This window comes from Phyllobates terribilis, unplaced genomic scaffold (assembly GCF_046119375.1).
Source record: "Phyllobates terribilis strain yellow unplaced genomic scaffold, ASM4611937v1 Scaffold_246__1_contigs__length_2949330, whole genome shotgun sequence".
NCBI classification, from domain to species: Eukaryota; Metazoa; Chordata; class Amphibia; order Anura; family Dendrobatidae; genus Phyllobates; species Phyllobates terribilis.
The window spans coordinates 205,388-224,090 of record NW_027363006.1 but is presented as its reverse complement, the minus strand read 5'-3'; positions in this window follow the sequence as shown (position 1 = coordinate 224,090).

Below are 18,703 nucleotides of genomic sequence, written 5' to 3'. Positions count from 1 at the left end.
GGAGGAATTATAGAGGAAATGCATAAAGTAGAGTTCTTACATTTCCAGGAGGGATTACAGAGGAAGTGCACAAAGTAGAGTTCTTACATTTCCAGGAGGGATTACAGAGGAAGTGCAGAAAGTAGAATCCTTACATATCCAGGAGGATTTACAGAGGAAGTGCACAAAGTAGAGTTCTTACATTTCCAGGAGGGATTACAGAGGAAGTGCATAAAGTTAAGTTCTTACATTTCCAGGAGTAATTAAAGAGAAATTGCACAAAGTAGAGTCCTTACATTTCCAAGAGGATTTACAGAGGAAGTGCATAAAGTTCTTACATTTCCAGGAGGGAATACAGAGGAAGTGCAGAAAGTAGAGTTCTTACATTTCCAGGAGGGATTACAGAGGAAGTGCAGAAAATAAAGTTCTTATATTTCCAGGGGGAATTAAAGAGGAAGTGCACAAAGTAGAGTCCTTACATTTCCAGAAGGATTTAAAGAGGAAGTGCATAAAGTTCTTACATTTCCAGGAGGATTTACAGAGGAAGTGCATAAAGTAAAATTCTTACATTTCCAGGAGGGATGACAGAGGAAGTGCACAAAGTAGAGTTCTTACATTTCCAGGAGGATTTACAGAGGAAGTTCAAAAAGTAAAGTTCTTACATTTCCAGGAGGGATTACTGAGGAAATGCAGAAAGGAAAGCTCTTACATTTCCAGGAGGGATTACAGAGGAAGTGCATAAAGTAGAGTTCTTACATTTCCAGGAGGGATTACACAGGAAGTGCACAAAGTAGAGTTCTTACATTTCCAGGAGGGTTTACAGAGGAAGTGCAGAAAGTAAAGTTCTTACATTTCCAGGAGGGATTACAGAGGAAGTGCACAAAGTAGAGTTCTTACATTTCCAGGAGGGATTACAGAGGAAGTGCACAAAGTAGAGTCCTTACATTTCCAGGAGTATTTACAGAGGAAGTGCATAAAGTTCTTACATTTCTAGGAGGATTTACAGAGGAATTGCAGAAAGTAGAGTCCTTACATTTCCAGGAGGGATTACAGAGGAAGTGCAGAAAGTAGAATTCTTATATTTCCAGGAGGGATTACAGGGGATGTGCACAAAGTAGAGTCCTTACAATTCCAGGAGGATTTACAGAGGAAGTGCATGAAGTAAAGTTCTTACATTTCCAGGGGCAATTAAAGAGGAAGTGCAGAAAGTAGAGTTCTTACATTTCCATGAGGGATTACGGAGAAAGTGCATAGAGTAAAGTTCTTACATTTCCATGAGTAATTAAAGAGGAAGTGCAGAAAGTAGAGTCCTTACATTTCCAGGAGGCATTACAGGGGATGTGCACAAAGTAGAGTTCTTACATTTCCAGTAGGATTTACAGAGGAAGTACATGAAGTAAAATTCTTACATTTCCAGGAGGGTTGACAGAGGACGTGCACAAAGTAGAGTTCTTACATTTCCAGGAGGATTTACAGAGGAAGTGCAAAAAGTAAAGTTCTTACATTTCCAAGAGGGATTACAGAGGAAGTGCATAAAGGAAAGTTCTTACATTTCCAGGAGGGATTACAGAGGAAGTGCGTAAAACAAAGTTCTTACATTTCCAGGAGGATTTACAGAGGAAGTGCATAAAATAAAGTTCTTACATTTCCAGGAGGAATTATAGAGGAAATGCATAAAGTAGAGTACTTACATTTCCAGGAGGTATTACAGAGGAAGTGCACAAAGTAAAGTTCTTACATTTCCAGGAGAATTTACAGAGGAAATGCATAAAGTAAAGTTCTTAAATTTCCAGGAGGAATTATAGAGGAAATGCATGAAGTAGAGTTCTTACATTTCCAGGAGGGATTACAGAGGAAGCGCACAAAGTAGAGTTCTTACATTTCCAGGAGGGATTACAGAGGAAGTGCAGAAAGTAGAGTCCTTACATTTCCAGGAGGATTTACAGAGGAAGTGCACAAAGTAGAGTTCTTACATTTCCAGGAGGTATTACAGAGGAAGTGCAGAAAGTAGAGTCCATACATTTCCAGGAGGATTTACAGAGGAAGTGCACAAAGTAGAGTTCTTACATTTCCAGGAGGGATTACAGAGGAAGTGTAGAAAGTAGAGTTCTTAAATTTCCAGGAGGGATTACAGGGGATGTGCACAAAGTAGAGTCCTTACATTTCCAGGAGGATTTACAGAGGAAGTGCATAAAGTTCTTACATTTCCAGGAGGGATTACAGAGGAAGTGCATAAAGTAAAGTTCTTACATTTCCAGGAGGGATTACAGAGGAAGTGCATAAAGTAGAGTTCTTACATTTCCAGGAGGATTTACAGAGGAAGTGCAAAAAGTAAAGTTCTTACATTTCCAGGAGGGATTACAGAGGAAGTGCATAAAGTAAAGTTCTTACGTTTCCAGGAGAATTTACAGAGGAAGTGCATAAAGTAGAGTTCTCACATTTCCAGGAGGGATTACAGAGGAAGTGCACAAAGTAGAGTCCTTACATTTCCATGAGGAATTAAAGAGGAAGTGCAGAAAGTAGAGTCCTTACATTTCCAGGAGGGATTACAGAGGAAGTGCACAAAGTAGAGTTCTTACATTTCCAGGAGTATTTACAGAGGAATTGCGTAAAGTTAAGTCCTTACATTTCCAGGAGGATTTACAGAGGAAGTGCATAAAGTAAATTTCTTACATTTCCAGGAGGGATTACTGAGGAAATGCATGAAGGAAAGCTCTTACATTTCCAGGAGGGATTACAGAGGAAGTGCATAAAGTAGATTTCTTACATTTCCAGGAGGGATTACACAGGAAGTGCACAAAGTAGAGTTCTTACTTTTCCAGGAGGGTTTACAGAGGAAGTGCAGAAAGTAAAGTCCTTACATTTCCAGGAGGGATTACAGAGGAAATGCACAAAGTAGAGTTCTTACATTTCCAGGAGGGATTACAGAGGAAGTGCACAAAGTAAAGTTCTTACATTTCCAGGGGGAATTAAAGAGGAAGTGCACAAAGTAGAGTCCTTACATTTCCAGGAGGATTTACAGAGGAAGTACATAAAGTTCTGACATTTCCAGGAGGATTTACAGAGGAAGTGCAGAAAGTAGAGTTCTTACATTTCCAGGAGGGATTACAGGGGATGTGCACAAAGTAGAGTCCTTACAATTCCAGGAGGATTTACAGAGGAAGTGCATAAAGTAAAGTTCTTACATTTCCAGGTGGAATTAAAGAGGAAGTGCAGAAAGTAGAGTCCTTACATTTCCAGGAGGATTTACAGAGGAATTGCACAAAGTAGAGTCCTTACATTTCCAGAAGTAATTAAAGAGGAAGTGCATAAAGTAAAGTTCTTACATTTCCAGGGGGAATTAAAGAGGAAGTGCAGAATGTAGTGTCCTTACCTTTCCTGGATGGATTATTGAGGAAGTGCAGAAAGTAGAGTTCTTACATTTCCAGTAGGATTTACAGAGGAAGTGCATGAAGTAAAATTCTTACATTTCCAGGAGGGATGACAGAGGAAGTGCACAAAGTAGAGTTCTTACTTTTCCAGGAGGATTTACAGAGGAAGTGCATAAAGTAAAGTTCTTACATTTCCAGGAGGGAATACAGAGGAAGTGCATAAAGTAAAGTTCTTATATTTCCAGGGGGAATTAAAGAGGAAGTGCACAAAGTAGAGTCCTTACATTTCCAGGAGGATTTAAAGAGGAAGTGCATAAAGTTCTTACATTTCCTGGAGGGATTACAGAGGAAGTGCACAAAGTGGAGTTCTTACATTTCCAGGAGGATTTACAGAGGAAGTTCATAAAGTTCTTACATTTCCTGGAGGATTTACAGAGGAAGTGCATAAAGTAAAGTTCTTACATTTCCTGGAGGGATTACAGAGGAAGTGCATAAAGTAAAGTTCTTACATTTCCAGGGGGAAATAAAGAGGAAGTGCATAAAGTAAAGTTCTTACATTTCCAGGAGGGATTACAGAGGAAGTGCACAAAGTAGAGTCCTTACATTTCCAGGGGGAATTACAGAGGAAGTGCAGAAAGTTAAGTTCTTACATTTCCAGGAGGGATTACAGAGGAAGTGCATAAAGTAGAGTTCTTACATTTCCAGGAGGGATTACAGAGGAAGTGCATAAAGTTAAGTTCTTACATTTCCAGGAGTAATTAAAGAGGAAGTGCACAAAGTAGAGTCCTTACATTTCCAGGGGGAATTACAGAGTAAGTGAAGAAAGTAAAGTTCTTACATTTCCAGGAGGGATTACAGAGGAAGTGCACAAAGTAGAGTTCTTACATTTCCAGGAGGGATTACTGAGGAAGTGCACAAAGTAAAGTTCTTACATTTCCAGGAGGGATTACAGAGGAAGTGCACAAAGTAGAGTTCTAACATTTCCAGGAGGGCTTACAGAGGAAGTGCTCAAAGTAGATTCCTTACATTTCTAGGAGGGATTACAGAGGAAGTGCAAAAAGTAGAGTTCTTACATTTCCAGGAGGGATTACATGGGATGTGCACAAAGTAGAGTTCTTACATTTACAGGAGGGATTACATGGGATGTGCACAAAGTAGAGTTCTTACATTTCCAGGAGGGATTACAGAGGAAGTGCACAAAGTAGAGTTCTTACATTTCCAGGAGGGATTACAGAGGAAGTGCACAAAGTAGAGTTCTTACATTTCCAGGAGGGATTACAGAGGAAGTGCACAAAGTAGAGTTCTTACATTTCCAGGAGGGATTACAGAGGCATTGCATAAAGTAAAGTTCTTACATTTCCAGGGGGAATTAAAGAGGAAGTACACAAAGTAGAGTCCTTACATTTCCAGGAGGATTTACAGAGGAAGTGCATGAAGTTCTTACATTTCCAGGAGGATTTACAGAGGAAGTGCATAAAGTAAAGTTCTTACATTTCCAGGAGGGATTACAGAGGAAGTGCATAAACTAAAGTTCTTACATTTCCAGGAGGGATTACAGAGGAAGTGCAAAAAGTAGAGTCCTTACATTTCCAGGGGGAATTACAGAGGAAGTGCAGAAAGTAAAGTTCTTAGATTTCCAGGAGGGATTACAGAGGAAGTGCATAAAGTAGAGTTCTTACATTTCCAGGAGGAATTGCAGAGGAAGTGCATAAAGTTAAGTTCTTACATTTCCAGGAGTAATTAAAGAGGAAGTGCACAAAGTAGAGTCCTTACATTTCCTGGGGGAATTAAAGAGTAAGTGCAGAAAGTAGAGTCATTACATTTCCAGGAGGGATTACAGGGGATGTGCACAAAGTAGAGTCCTTACATTTCCAGGAGGATTTACAGAGGAAGTGCATAAAGTAATGTTCTTACATTTCCAGGAGTAGTTAAAGAGGAAGTGTATAAAGTAAAGTTCTTAGATTTCCAGGAGGGATTACAGAGGAAGTGCATAAAGTAGAGTTCTTACATTTCCAGGAGGAATTGCAGAGGAAGTGCATAAAGTTAAGTTCTTACGTTTCCAGGAGTAATTAAAGAGGAAGTGCACAAAGTAGAGTCCTTACATTTCCAGGGGGAATTAAAGAGGAAGTGCAGAAAGTAGAGTCCTTACATTTCCAGGAGGAATTACAGGGGATGTGCACAAAGTAGAGTTCTTACATTTCCAGGAAGATTTACAGAGGAATTGCATGAAGTAAAATTCTTACATCTCCAGGAGGGATGACAGAGGAAGTGCACAAAGTAAAGTTCTTACATTTCCAGGAGGGATTACAGAGGAAGTGCATAAAGGAAAGTTCTTACATTTCCAAGATTGATTACAGAGGAAGTGCATAAAGGAAAGTTCTTTCATTTCCAGGAGGGATTACAGGGGATGTGCACAAAGTAAAATTCTTACATTTCCAGGAGGGATGACAGAGGAAGTGCACAAAGTAAAGTTCTTACATTTCCAGGAGGGATGACAGAGGAAGTGCACAAAGTAAATTTCTTACATTTCCAGGAGGGAATACAGAGGAAGTGCATAAAGTAAAGTTCTTACATTTCCAGGAGGGATTACAGAGGACGTGCATAAAGAAAAGTTCTTACATTTCCAGGAGGGATTACAGAGGAAGTGCAGAAAGTAGAGTTCTTCCATTTCCAGGGCGAATTAAAGAGGAAGTGCATAAAGTTCTTACATTTCCAGGAGGGATTACAGAGGAAGTGCACAAAGTAGAGTCCTTACATTTCCAGGGGGAATTACAGAGGAAGTGCAGAAAGTAAAGTTCTTACATTTCCAGGAGGGATTACAGAGGAAGTGCATAAAGTAGAGTTCTTACATTTCCACGAGGGATTACAGAGGAAGTGCATAAAGTTAAGTTCTTACATTTCCAGGAGTAATTAAAGAGGAAGTGCACAAAGTAGAGTCCTTACATTTCCAGGGGGAATTACAGAGTAAGTGCAGAAAGTAAAGTTCTTACATTTCCAGGAGGGATTACAGAGGAAGTGCACAAAGTAGAGTTCTAACATTTCCAGGAGGGATTACAGAGGAAGTGCACAAAGTACAGTTCTTACATTTCCAGGAGGGATTACAGAGGAAGTGCACAAAGTAGAGTTCTTACATTTCCAGGAGGGATTACATGGGATGTGCACAAAGTAGAGTTCTTACATTTCCAGGAGGGATTACATGGGATGTGCACAAAGTAGAGTTCTTACATTTCCAGGAGGGATTACAGAGGAAGTGCACAAAGTAAAGTTCTTACATTTCCAGGGGGAATTAAAGAGGAAGTGCACAAAGTAGAGTCCTTACATTTCCAGGAGGATTTACAGAGGAAGTACATAAAGTTCTTACATTTCCAGGAGGATTTACAGAGGAAGTGCAGAAAGTAGAGTTCTTACATTTCCAGGAGGGATTACAGGGGATGTGCACAAAGTAGAGTCCTTACAATTCCAGGAGGATTTACAGAGGAAGTGCATAAAGTAAAGTTCTTAGATTTCCAGTGGGAATTAAAGAGGAAGTGCAGAAAGTAGAGTCCTTACATTTCCAGGAGGTATTACAGGGGATGTGCACAAAGTAGAGTCCTTACATTTCCAGGAGGATTTACAGAGGAAGTGCACAAAGTAGAGTCCTTACATTTCCAGGAGTAATTAAAGAGGAAGTGCATAAAGTAAAGTTCTTACTTTTCCAGGGTGAATTAAAGAGGAAGTGCAGAAAGTAGAGTCCTTACCTTTCCTGGATGGATTATTGAGGAAGTGCAGAAAGTAGAGTTCTTACATTTCCAGTAGGATTTACAGAGGAAGTGCATGAAGTAATATTCTTACATTTCCAGGAGGGATGACAGAGGAAGTGCACAAAGTAGAGTTCTTACTTTTCCAGGAGGGATTACTGAGGAATTGCACAAAGTAGACTTCTTACATTTCCAGGAGGGATTACAGAGGAAGTGCATAAAGTAAAGTTCTTACATTTCCAGGAGGGATTACAGAGGAAGTGCACAAAGTGGAGTTCTTACATTTCCAGGAGGGATTACAGATGAAGTGCATAAAGTAAAGTTCTTACATATCCAGGGGGAATTAAAGAGGAAGTGCACAAAGTAGAGTTCTTACATTTCCAGGAGGATTTACAGAGGAAGTGCATGAAGTTCTTACATTTCCAGGAGGATTTACAGAGGAAGTGCATAAAGTAAAGTTCTTACATTTCCAGGAGGCATTACAGAGGAAGTGCATAAAGTAAAGTTCTTACATTTCCAGGGGGAATTAAAGAGGAAGTGCATAAAGTAAAGTTCTTACATTTCCAGGAGGGATTACAGAGGAAGTGCAAAAAGTAGAGTCCTTACATTTCCAGGGGGAATTACAGAGGAAGTGCAGAAAGTAAAGTTCTTACATTTCCAGGAGGGATTACAGAGGAAGTGCTTAAAGTAGAGTTCTTACATTTCCAGGAGGGATTACAGAGGAAGTGCAGAAAGTAGAGTTCTTACATTTCCAGGAGGGATTACAGAGGAAGTGCAGAAAGTAAAGTTCTTACATTTCCAGGAGGGATTACAGAGGAAGTGCATAAAGTAAAGTTCTTACATTTCCAGGAGGAATTACAGAGGAAGTGCATAAAGTAGAGTTCTTACATTTCCAGGAGGGATTACAGAGGAAGTGGATAAAGTAAAGTTCTTACATTTCCAGGAGGATTTACAGAGGAAGTGCATAAAATCCTTACATTTCCAGGAGGGATTACAGAGGAAGTGCATAAAGTAAAGTCTTTACATTTCCAGGAGGGATTACAGAGGAAGTGCATAAAGTAAAGTCCTTACATTTCCAGGAGGGATTACAGAGGAAGTGCATAAAGTAAAGTCCTTACATTTCCAGGAGGGATTACAGAGGAAGTGCATAAAGTAAAGTCCTTACATTTCCAGGAGGGATTACAGAGGAAGTTCATAAAGTAGAGTCCTTACATTTCCAGGAGGGATTACAGAGGAAGTGCATAAAGTAAAGTCCTTACATTTCCAGGAGGGATTACAGAGGAAGTGCATAAAGTAGAGTCCTTACATTTCCAGGAGGGATTACAGAGGAAGTGCATAAAGTAAAGTCCTTACATTTCCAGGAGGAATTACAGAGGAAGTGCATAAAGTAGAGTTCTTACATTTCCAGGAGGGATTACAGAGGAAGTGCATTAAGTAAAGTTCTTACATTTCCAGGAGGAATTACAGAGGAAATGTATAAAGTAGAGTTCTTACATTTCCAGGAGGGATTACAGAGGAAGTGCATAAAGTAAAGTTCTTACATTTCCAGGAGGGATTACAGAGGAAGTGAGTAAAGTAAAGTTCTTACATTTACAGGAGGGATTACAGAGGAAGTGCATAAAGTAGAGTTCTTACATTTCCAGGAGGGATTACAGAGGAAGTGCATAAAGTAAAGTTCTTACATTTCCAGGAGGGATTACAGAGGAAGTGCATAAAGTAGAGTTCTTACATTTCCAGGAGGGATTACAGAGGAAGTGCATAAAGTAAAGTTCTTACATTTCCAGGAGGGATTACAGAGGAAGTGCATAAAGTAAAGTTCTTACATTTCCAGGAGGGATTACAGAGGAAGTGCATAAAGTAAAGTTCTTACATTTCCAGGAGGGATTACAGAGGAAGTGCATAAAGTAAAGTTCTTACATTTCCAGGAGGGATTACAGAGGAAGTGCATAAAGTAAAGTTCTTACATTTCCAGGAGGGATTACAGAGGAAGTGCATAAAGTAGAGTTCTTACATTTCCAGGAGGGATTACAGCGGAAGTGCATAAAGTAAAGTTCTTACATTTCCAGGAGGGATTACAGAGGAAGTGCAAAAAGTAGAGTTCTTACATTTCCAAGAGGGATTACAGAGGAAGTGCATAAAGTAAAGTTATTACATTTCCAGGAGGGATTACAGAGGAAGTGAATAAAGTAGAGTTCTTACATTTCCAGGAGGGATTACAGAGGAAGTGCATAAAGTAAAGTTCTTACATTTCCAGGAGGGATTACAGAGGAAGTGAATAAAGTAAAGTTCTTATATTTCTAGGAGGGATTACAGCGCAAGTGCATAAAGTAAAGTTCTTACATTTCCAGGAGGGATTACAGAGGAAGTGAATAAAGTAGAGTTCTTACATTTCCAGGAGGGATTACAGAGGAAGTGCATAAAGTAAAGTCCTTACATTTCCAGGAGGGATTACAGAGGAAGTGCATAAAGTAAAGTCCTTACATTTCCAGGAGGGATTACAGAGGAAGTGCATAAAGTAAAGTCCTTACATTTCCAGAAGGGATTACAGAGGAAGTGCATAAAGTAGAGTCCTTACATTTCCAGGAGGGATTACAGAGGAAGTGCATAAAGTAAAGTCCTTACATTTCCAGGAGGGATTACAGAGGAAGTGCATAAAGTAAAGTTCTTACATTTCCAGGAGGGATTACAGAGGAAGTGAATAAAGTAAAGTTCTTATATTTCTAGGAGGGATTACAGCGCAAGTGCATAAAGTAAAGTTCTTACATTTCCAGGAGGGATTACAGAGGAAGTGAATAAAGTAGAGTTCTTACATTTCCAGGAGGGATTACAGAGGAAGTGCATAAAGTAAAGTTCTTACATTTCCAGGAGGATTTACAGAGGAAGTGCATAAAGTCCTTACATTTCCAGGAGGGATTACAGAGGAAGTGCATAAAGTAAAGTCCTTACATTTCCAGGAGGGATTACAGAGGAAGTGCATAAAGTAAAGTCCTTACATTTCCAGGAGGGATTACAGAGGAAGTGCATAAAGTAGAGTCCTTACATTTCCAGGAGGGATTACAGAGGAAGTGCATAAAGTAAAGTTCTTACATTTCCAGGAGGGATTACAGAGGAAGTGCATAAAGTAAAGTTCTTACATTTCCAGGAGGGATTACAGAGGAAGTGCATAAAGTAAAGTTCTTACATTTCCACGAGGGATTACAGAGGAAGTGCATAAAGTAAAGTTCTTACATTTCCAGGAGGGATTACAGAGGAAGTGCATAAAGTAAAGTTCTTACATTTCCAGGAGGGATTACAGAGGAAGTGCATAAAGTAGAGTTCTTACATTTCCAGGAGGGATTACAGCGGAAGTGCATAAAGTAAAGTTCTTACATTTCCAGGAGGGATTACAGAGGAAGTGCAAAAAGTAGAGTTCTTACATTTCCAGGAGGGATTACAGAGGAAGTGCATAAAGTAAAGTTATTACATTTCCAGGAGGGATTACAGAGGAAGTGAATAAAGTAGAGTTCTTACATTTCCAGGAGGGATTACAGAGGAAGTGCATAAAGTAAAGTTCTTACATTTCCAGGAGGGATTACAGAGGAAGTGAATAAAGTAAAGTTCTTATATTTCTAGGAGGGATTACAGCGCAAGTGCATAAAGTAAAGTTCTTACATTTCCAGGAGGGATTACAGAGGAAGTGAATAAAGTAGAGTTCTTACATTTCCAGGAGGGATTACAGAGGAAGTGCATAAAGTAAAGTCCTTACATTTCCAGGAGGGATTACAGAGGAAGTGCATAAAGTAAAGTCCTTACATTTCCAGGAGGGATTACAGAGGAAGTGCATAAAGTAAAGTCCTTACATTTCCAGAAGGGATTACAGAGGAAGTGCATAAAGTAGAGTCCTTACATTTCCAGGAGGGATTACAGAGGAAGTGCATAAAGTAAAGTCCTTACATTTCCAGGAGGGATTACAGAGGAAGTGCATAAAGTAAAGTTCTTACATTTCCAGGAGGGATTACAGAGGAAGTGAATAAAGTAAAGTTCTTATATTTCTAGGAGGGATTACAGCGCAAGTGCATAAAGTAAAGTTCTTACATTTCCAGGAGGGATTACAGAGGAAGTGAATAAAGTAGAGTTCTTACATTTCCAGGAGGGATTACAGAGGAAGTGCATAAAGTAAAGTTCTTACATTTCCAGGAGGATTTACAGAGGAAGTGCATAAAGTCCTTACATTTCCAGGAGGGATTACAGAGGAAGTGCATAAAGTAAAGTCCTTACATTTCCAGGAGGGATTACAGAGGAAGTGCATAAAGTAAAGTCCTTACATTTCCAGGAGGGATTACAGAGGAAGTGCATAAAGTAGAGTCCTTACATTTCCAGGAGGGATTACAGAGGAAGTGCATAAAGTAAAGTCCTTACATTTCCAGGAGGGATTACAGAGGAAGTGCATAAAGTAAAGTCCTTACATTTCCAGGAGGGATTACAGAGGAAGTGCATAAAGTAAAGTCCTTACATTTCCAGGAGGGATTACAGAGGAAGTGCATAAAGTAAAGTCCTTACATTTCCAGGAGGGATTACAGAGGAAGTGCATAAAGTAGAGTCCTTACATTTCCAGGAGGGATTACAGAGGAAGTGCATAAAGTAAAGTCCTTACATTTCCAGGAGGGATTACAGAGGAAGTGCATAAAGTAAAGTCCTTACATTTCCAGGAGGGATTACAGTTCACCTCTGGGAACAGTGTCTGGGAGGCTGTGGTGGCTGCTGCTCGCAATGTTGATAGAAAACAGATTAAGCAACTGACAGAATCTATGGATGGAGGCTGCTGAGTGTCATCATAAAGAAAGGTGGCTATATTCATCACTAATTTTTTTTGTTTTTGCATGTCAGAAATGTTTATTTCTAAATTTTGTGCACTGATATTGGTTTACCTGGTGAAAATAAACAAGTGAGATAGAATTATATTTGGTTTTTATTAAGTTGCCTAATAATTCTGCACAGTAACAGTTACCTGCACACACAGATATCCTCCTAAGATAGCCAAATCTAAAAAAAACCACTCCAACTTCCAAAAATATTAAGCTTGGATATTTATGAGTCTTTTGGGTTGATTGAGAACATAGTTGTTGATCAATAATAAAAATAATCCTCTAAAATACAACTTGCCTAATAATTCTGCCCACAGTGTAGAAACATTTGTATCACAATGATATCACAATACGATCTTCTATTTAAAAAATGATGATAAGGAAACGCACATGAATATACAGCGCTCAGAAAGAGACCACTGCACAGTTTTCTAACAATCCCCATCTCTACATGTCTGACAGCCATTCTATTCCAGCGTCAGCTGAATTCCAACCACAGTCCACCTCATTCTACTTAATGTGCTTCTGATTAGGTGATCACCTGAACCAAATCTTATGTAACCAGGGAAAGTATAAAAAACACTGGTGTTTTCTTCACAATCCTCTTGCAATAGGACAAACTGGATGGCAAAACAAGTGCTAGGAAGAGCCCAAAAGTAATATGAATGAAAAACTAACTTTTAACCATGCCAAAGGAGTTGAAAAGAAGTCTTGAGTGAGGAAAAGAAGGGCTCAATTCTGGCTTCTCTAGCAGAGGGATACAGTGAGCGTCATGTTGCCTCCATCCTTAAAATTTCAAAGACGGCAGTCCATTACAACAAGGTCAAGCAGCAGACATTGGGAACAACAAAGCTACAGACCGGCAGAGGGCGAAAGCGACTCTCCACTGACCGGGATGACCGTCATCTTATTCCAATGTCACTCAGCAACTGCAGGATGACATCAAGTGACCTACAAAAGGAATGGCAAATGGCAGCTGGGGTGAAGTGCACGGCAAGAACAGTTCATAACGGGCTCCTAGAGACAGGCCTCAAGTCATGTAAAGCTAGAAAAAAGCCTTTCATCAATGAGAAGCCAAGGAGAGCCAGGCTGAAGTAAGGTACTAGAGGACTAGAGTAAGGTAATCTTCTCTGATGAGTCTAATTTTCAGCTTTGCCCAACACCTGGTCGTCTAGTGGTTAGACGGAGACCTGGAGAGGCATACAAGCCACAGTGTCTTGCACCACTGTGAAATTTGGTGGAAGATCGGTGATGATCTGGGGATGCTTCAGCAAGGCTGGAATTGGGCAGGTTAATCTTTACGAACGACGTATGAATCAAGCCGCATACAAGGTTATCCTCGAAAACCACTTGCTTCCTTCTGCTCAGACAATGTTCCCCAACTCTGAGGACTGGTTTTTCCAGCAGGACAATGCCCCATGCCACACAGCTAGGTCAATCAATGTGTGGATGAAGGAGCACCACATCAAGACCCTGTCATGGCCAGCCCAATCTCCAGACCTGAACCCTATTGAAAACCTCTGGAATGTAATCAAGAGGAAGATGGATAGTCACAAGCCATCAAACAAAGAAGAACTGCTTACATTTTTGTGCCAGGAGCAGCATAAGGTCACCCAAAAGCAGCATGAAAGACTGGTGGAAAGCAGCCAAGACGCATGAAAGCTGGGATTAAAAATCATGGTTATTCCACCAAATATTGATTTCTGAACTCTTCCTGAGTTAAAACAGGAGTATTGTTGTTTCTAAATGAATAAGAACTTGTTTTCTTTGCAGTATTTGAGGTCTGAAAGAACTGTTTCTTTATTATTTTGACGATTTCTCATTTGTTGCAAATAAATACAAAATTTTTAGCTTTGATTTTTGGAGACAAGTTGTCAGTAGTTTATAGAATAAAGCAACAATGTACATTTTACTCAAAAATAGACCTATAAAGAGAAAAATCAGAGAAAATGAAAATTTTGCAGTGGTCTTTTAATATTAACAACAGAATATAACTCCAAGTAAATCAAACTTCTGTGAAATCAAACTGTCCACTTAGGAAGAAACACTGATTGACAATCAATTTCACATGCTGTTGTGCAAATGGAATAGACAATAGATGGAAATTATTGGCAATTATCAAGACACCCTCAATAAAGGAGTGGTTCTGCATGTGGGGATCACAGACCACATCTCAGTACCAGTGCTTTCTGGCTGATGTTTTGGTCACTTTTGAATGTTGGTTGTGCTTTCACACTCGTGGTAGCATGAGACAGACTCTACAACCCACAGAAGTTGCTCAGGTAGTGCAGCTCATCCAGGATGGCACATCAATGCGAGCTGTGGCAAGAAGGTTTGCTGTGTCTGTCAGCGTAGTGTCCAGAGGCTGGAGGCGCTATCAGGAGACAGGCCAGTACATCAGGGGATGTGGAGGGGGCCGTAGGATGGCAACAACCCAGCAGCAGGACCGCTACCCCCGCCTTTGTGCAAGGAGGAACAGGAGGAGCACTGCCAGAGCCCTGCAAAATGACCTCCAGCAGGCCACAAATGTGTATGTGTCTGCACAAACGGTTAGAAACCGACTCCATGAGGGTGGTATGAGGGTCCGACGTCCACAATTGGGGGTTGTGCTCACATCCCAACACCGTGCAGGACGTTTGGCATTTGCCACAGAACAGCAGGATTGGCAAAGTCGCCACTGGCGCCCTGTGCTCTTCACAGATGAAAGCAGGTTCACACTGAGCACATGTGACAGACGTGACAGAGTCTGGAGACGCCGTGGAGAGCGATCTGCTGCCTGCAACATCCTTCAGCATGACCGGTTTGGCAGTGGGTCAGTAATGGTGTGGGGTGGCATTTCTTTGGAGGGCCGCACAGCCCTCCATGTGCTCGCCAGAGGTAGCCTGACTGCCATTAGGTACCGAGATGAGATCCTAAGACCCCTTGTGAGACCATATGCTGGTGTGGTTGGCCCTGGGTTCCTCCTAATGCAGAACAATGCCAGACCTCATGTGGCTGGAGTGTGTCAGCAGTTCCTGCAAGATGAAGGCATTGAAGCTATGGACTGGCCGCCCATTCCCCAGACCTGAATCCGATTGAGCACATCTGGGACATCATGTCTCGCTCCATCCACCAACGTCACGTTGCACCACAGACTGTCCAGGAGTTGGCGGATGCTTTAGTCCAGGTCTGGGAGGAGATCCCACAGGAGACCATCCGCAGCCTCATCAGGAGCATGCCCAGGCGGTGTAGGGAGGTCATACAGGCACGTGGAGGCCACACACAACACTCAGCCTCATTTTGACTTGTTTTAACGACATTACATCAAAGTTGGATCAGCCTGTAGTGTGTTTTTCCACTTTAATTTTGGAGGTGACTCCAAATCCAGGTCTCCATTGGTTAATAAATTTGATTTCCATTGATGATTTTTGTGTGATTTTGTTGTCAGCACATTCAACTTTGTACAGAACAAAGTATTTAATGAGAATATTTCATTCATTCAGATCTAGGATGTGTTATTTGAGTGTTCCCTTTATTTTTTTGAGCAGTGTATATACACACAAACAGTTGAAACCAGAAGTTTACATACACTATATACTTACCTTGTAATGTCTTCACATCCTGTTCCGTCCAGATGTGTCCGGATCGCAAAATTCCAAGCGGCGGAAGTTCATCGACCGCTATATTGGGACACCCAAGTGATGGGTGGAAACCGCTGGTGGTACCAGCCTCTTGCGCGGTACCACCAGAGGAGCACCGTCGCGAACACGCCATACATGCCGCCGCCGGGATCAGCCGAATGATTCACTGACCGCTGCCATCTTTGTACAGGAGGAGCGCATGCACAGTTTTAATGTGACCGCCGCTATCTGCCTGCACAAAGATGGCGGCAGTCTGATTTACTGCGCGGGGAGACAGCTCAAACGAGAGAACACATGAGGGAAGAAGACAGCGCAGGGGTGGAGAGAGAGAGCAGACAAGGGGGATAGCACATGGGGTACACAGGTCAAAGAAGAGATCACATAAGAGGAGAAGACAGCAGATGGGGGAGAGAGAAAGTGCACGGAGGGGAAAGAGACAGAGCACAGGGAAGAGACTGCTCAAACGGGACAGCACATGAAGGGAGAACACAGCACAGGAAGGAGAGAGACAGCAGACAAGGGGGAGAGCACATGGGGTAGACAGGTCAAAGAAGAGATCACATGAGAGGAGAAGACAGCAGATGGGGGAGAGAGAAAGCACACAGAGGGGAAAGAGACAGAGCACAGGGGGGAGACAGCTCAAACGGGACAGCACATGAAGGGAGAACACAGTACAGGAAGGAGAGAGACAGCAGACAAGGGGGAGAGCACATGGGGTACACAGGTCAAAGAAGAGATCACATAAGAGGAGAAGACAGCAGATGGGGGAGAGAGAAAGTGCACGGAGGGGAAAGAGACAGAGCACAGGGGGGAGACAGCAGACAAGGGGGAGAGCACATGGGGTAGACAGGTCAAAGAAGAGAGCCCAGACGGGAGAAGTCAGCACATGGGGGAAAGAGAGAGTGGATAGGTGGGTGAGCACATGGGGGGGAGAGATTCTCAGCACTGCAAAGCCTGTCCCCATCGTGACATTACCGCCCTCCCGATGGGACAGCATCGGGCTTCCATCTAGTACACTATATAAATAGACACATATGCATGTTTTTCTCAATATCTGACATGAAATCAGAATAAACCTTTCCAGTTTTAGATCAATTAGGATTACCATAATTTTTAATATTTGCTAAATGCCAGTATAATGAGAAAGCGAATGTTTTAAGGCATCTGTCCCTGCTGAGAGGACACTATGAATATCATATCATATCCTTTATACAGTATATAAGTATAAAGTCAGTAGGCTGTAGGCTATAACATAATTGTGTGACAGGAGCCGTGCAGTAATCATCAGTAGCTGTGATAGGAGTTTCTAACCCCCTCGGTGGAGAACTTCAGGGGCCCCATATGGTTCCCCAAAGCGTAATGGCCCCATATGGTGCCCCACAGCATAATGGCCCCATATGGTGAGTCACAGCGTAATGGCCCCATATGATGAGCCACAGCGTAATGGCCCCATATGGTGAGCCACAGCGTAATGGCCAGTAGCGTAGCTACCGGGGGGGCAGAAGGGGCCCACCGGGAGCTACGCTAGTGTAACTGTATCCAGCGTGCGCATCAGGTCCCCGCGCCCATCACTGCCGCAAGTTCCCTCTCCCAACAGTCCCCTTTCTGTGACGGACGTCTCAGACGTCATCACTCGGCGCCCGGCCCGCTGTGCTGAAGATGTGTGCAGGCTGGGCGCTTGAGCAGCGAGGGAACGAGGAGGAGAGGTGAGTACTGTTTATTTATTTTTTGCTGGGTGGGGGAGGGAGGGGCATTATCCTAAAGACTCTGCCTATGGTGAGGGGGGCCATTATACTAAAGACTCTGCCTATGGGGAGGGGGGGACATTATACTAAAGACTCTGCCTATGGGGAGGGGGAATTATACTAAAGACTCTGCCTATGGGGAGGGGGCATTATACTAAAGACTCTGCCTATGGAGAGAGGGTGGGGGCATTATACTAAAGACTCTGACTATGGGGAGAGGGGGGGAAGCATTATACTACAGACTCTGCCTATGGGGAGGGGGGGAGCATTATACTAAAGACTCTGCCTATGGGGTGGGTTATTATACTACAGACTTTGCCTATGAGGAGGGGTAGAGCATTATACTAAAGACTCTGCATATGGGGAGGGGGGGAGCATTATACTAAAGACTCTGCCTATGAGGGGGCATTATACTACAGACTCTGCCTATGAGGAGAGGGGGAAAGCGTTATACTAAAGACTCTGCCTTTGGGGAGGGGGGGAGCATTATACTAAAGACTCTGACTATGGGGAGGGGGGGACATTATACTAAAGACTCTGCCTATGGGGAGGGGGCATTATACTAAAGACTCTGCCTATGGGGAGGGGGCATTATACTAAAGACTCTGCCTATGGGGAGAGGGTGGGGGCATTATACTAAAGACTCTGACTATGGGGAGAGGGGGGGAAGCATTATACTACAGACTCTGCCTATGGGGAGGGGGGGAGCATTATACTAAAGACTCTGCCTATGGGGGGGTTATTATACTACAGACTTTGCCTATGAGGAGGGGTAGAGCATTATACTAAAGACTCTGCATATGGGGAGGGGGGGAGCATTATACTAAAGACTCTGCCTATGAGGGGGCATTATACTACAGACTCTGCCTATGAGGAGAGGGGGAAAGCGTTATACTAAAGACTCTGCCTTTGGGGAGGGGGGGAGCATTATACTAAAGACTCTGACTATGGGGAGAGGGGGGGAAGCATTATACTACAGACTCTGCCTATGGGGAGGGAGCATTATACTAAAGACTCTGCCTATGGGGGGGGGGTCATTATACTACAGACTTTGCCTATGAGGAGGGGTAGAGCATTATACTAAAGACTCTGCATATGGGGAGGGGGGGAGCATTATACTAAAGACTCTGCCTATGAGGGGGCATTATACTACAGACTCTGCCTATGAGGAGAGGGGGAAAGCGTTATACTAAAGACTCTGCCTTTGGGGGGGCATTATACTACATACTCTACCTATGAGGAGGGGTGGAGCATTATACTGCAGACTCTGCCTATGGGGGGAGGGCATTATACTGCAGACTCTGCCTATGGGGGGGCATTATACTACAGACTCTGCCTATGAGGAGGGGGGGAAGCATTATACTACAAACTATCTGGTGTATTATACTATATGTAGGCTATTTATAC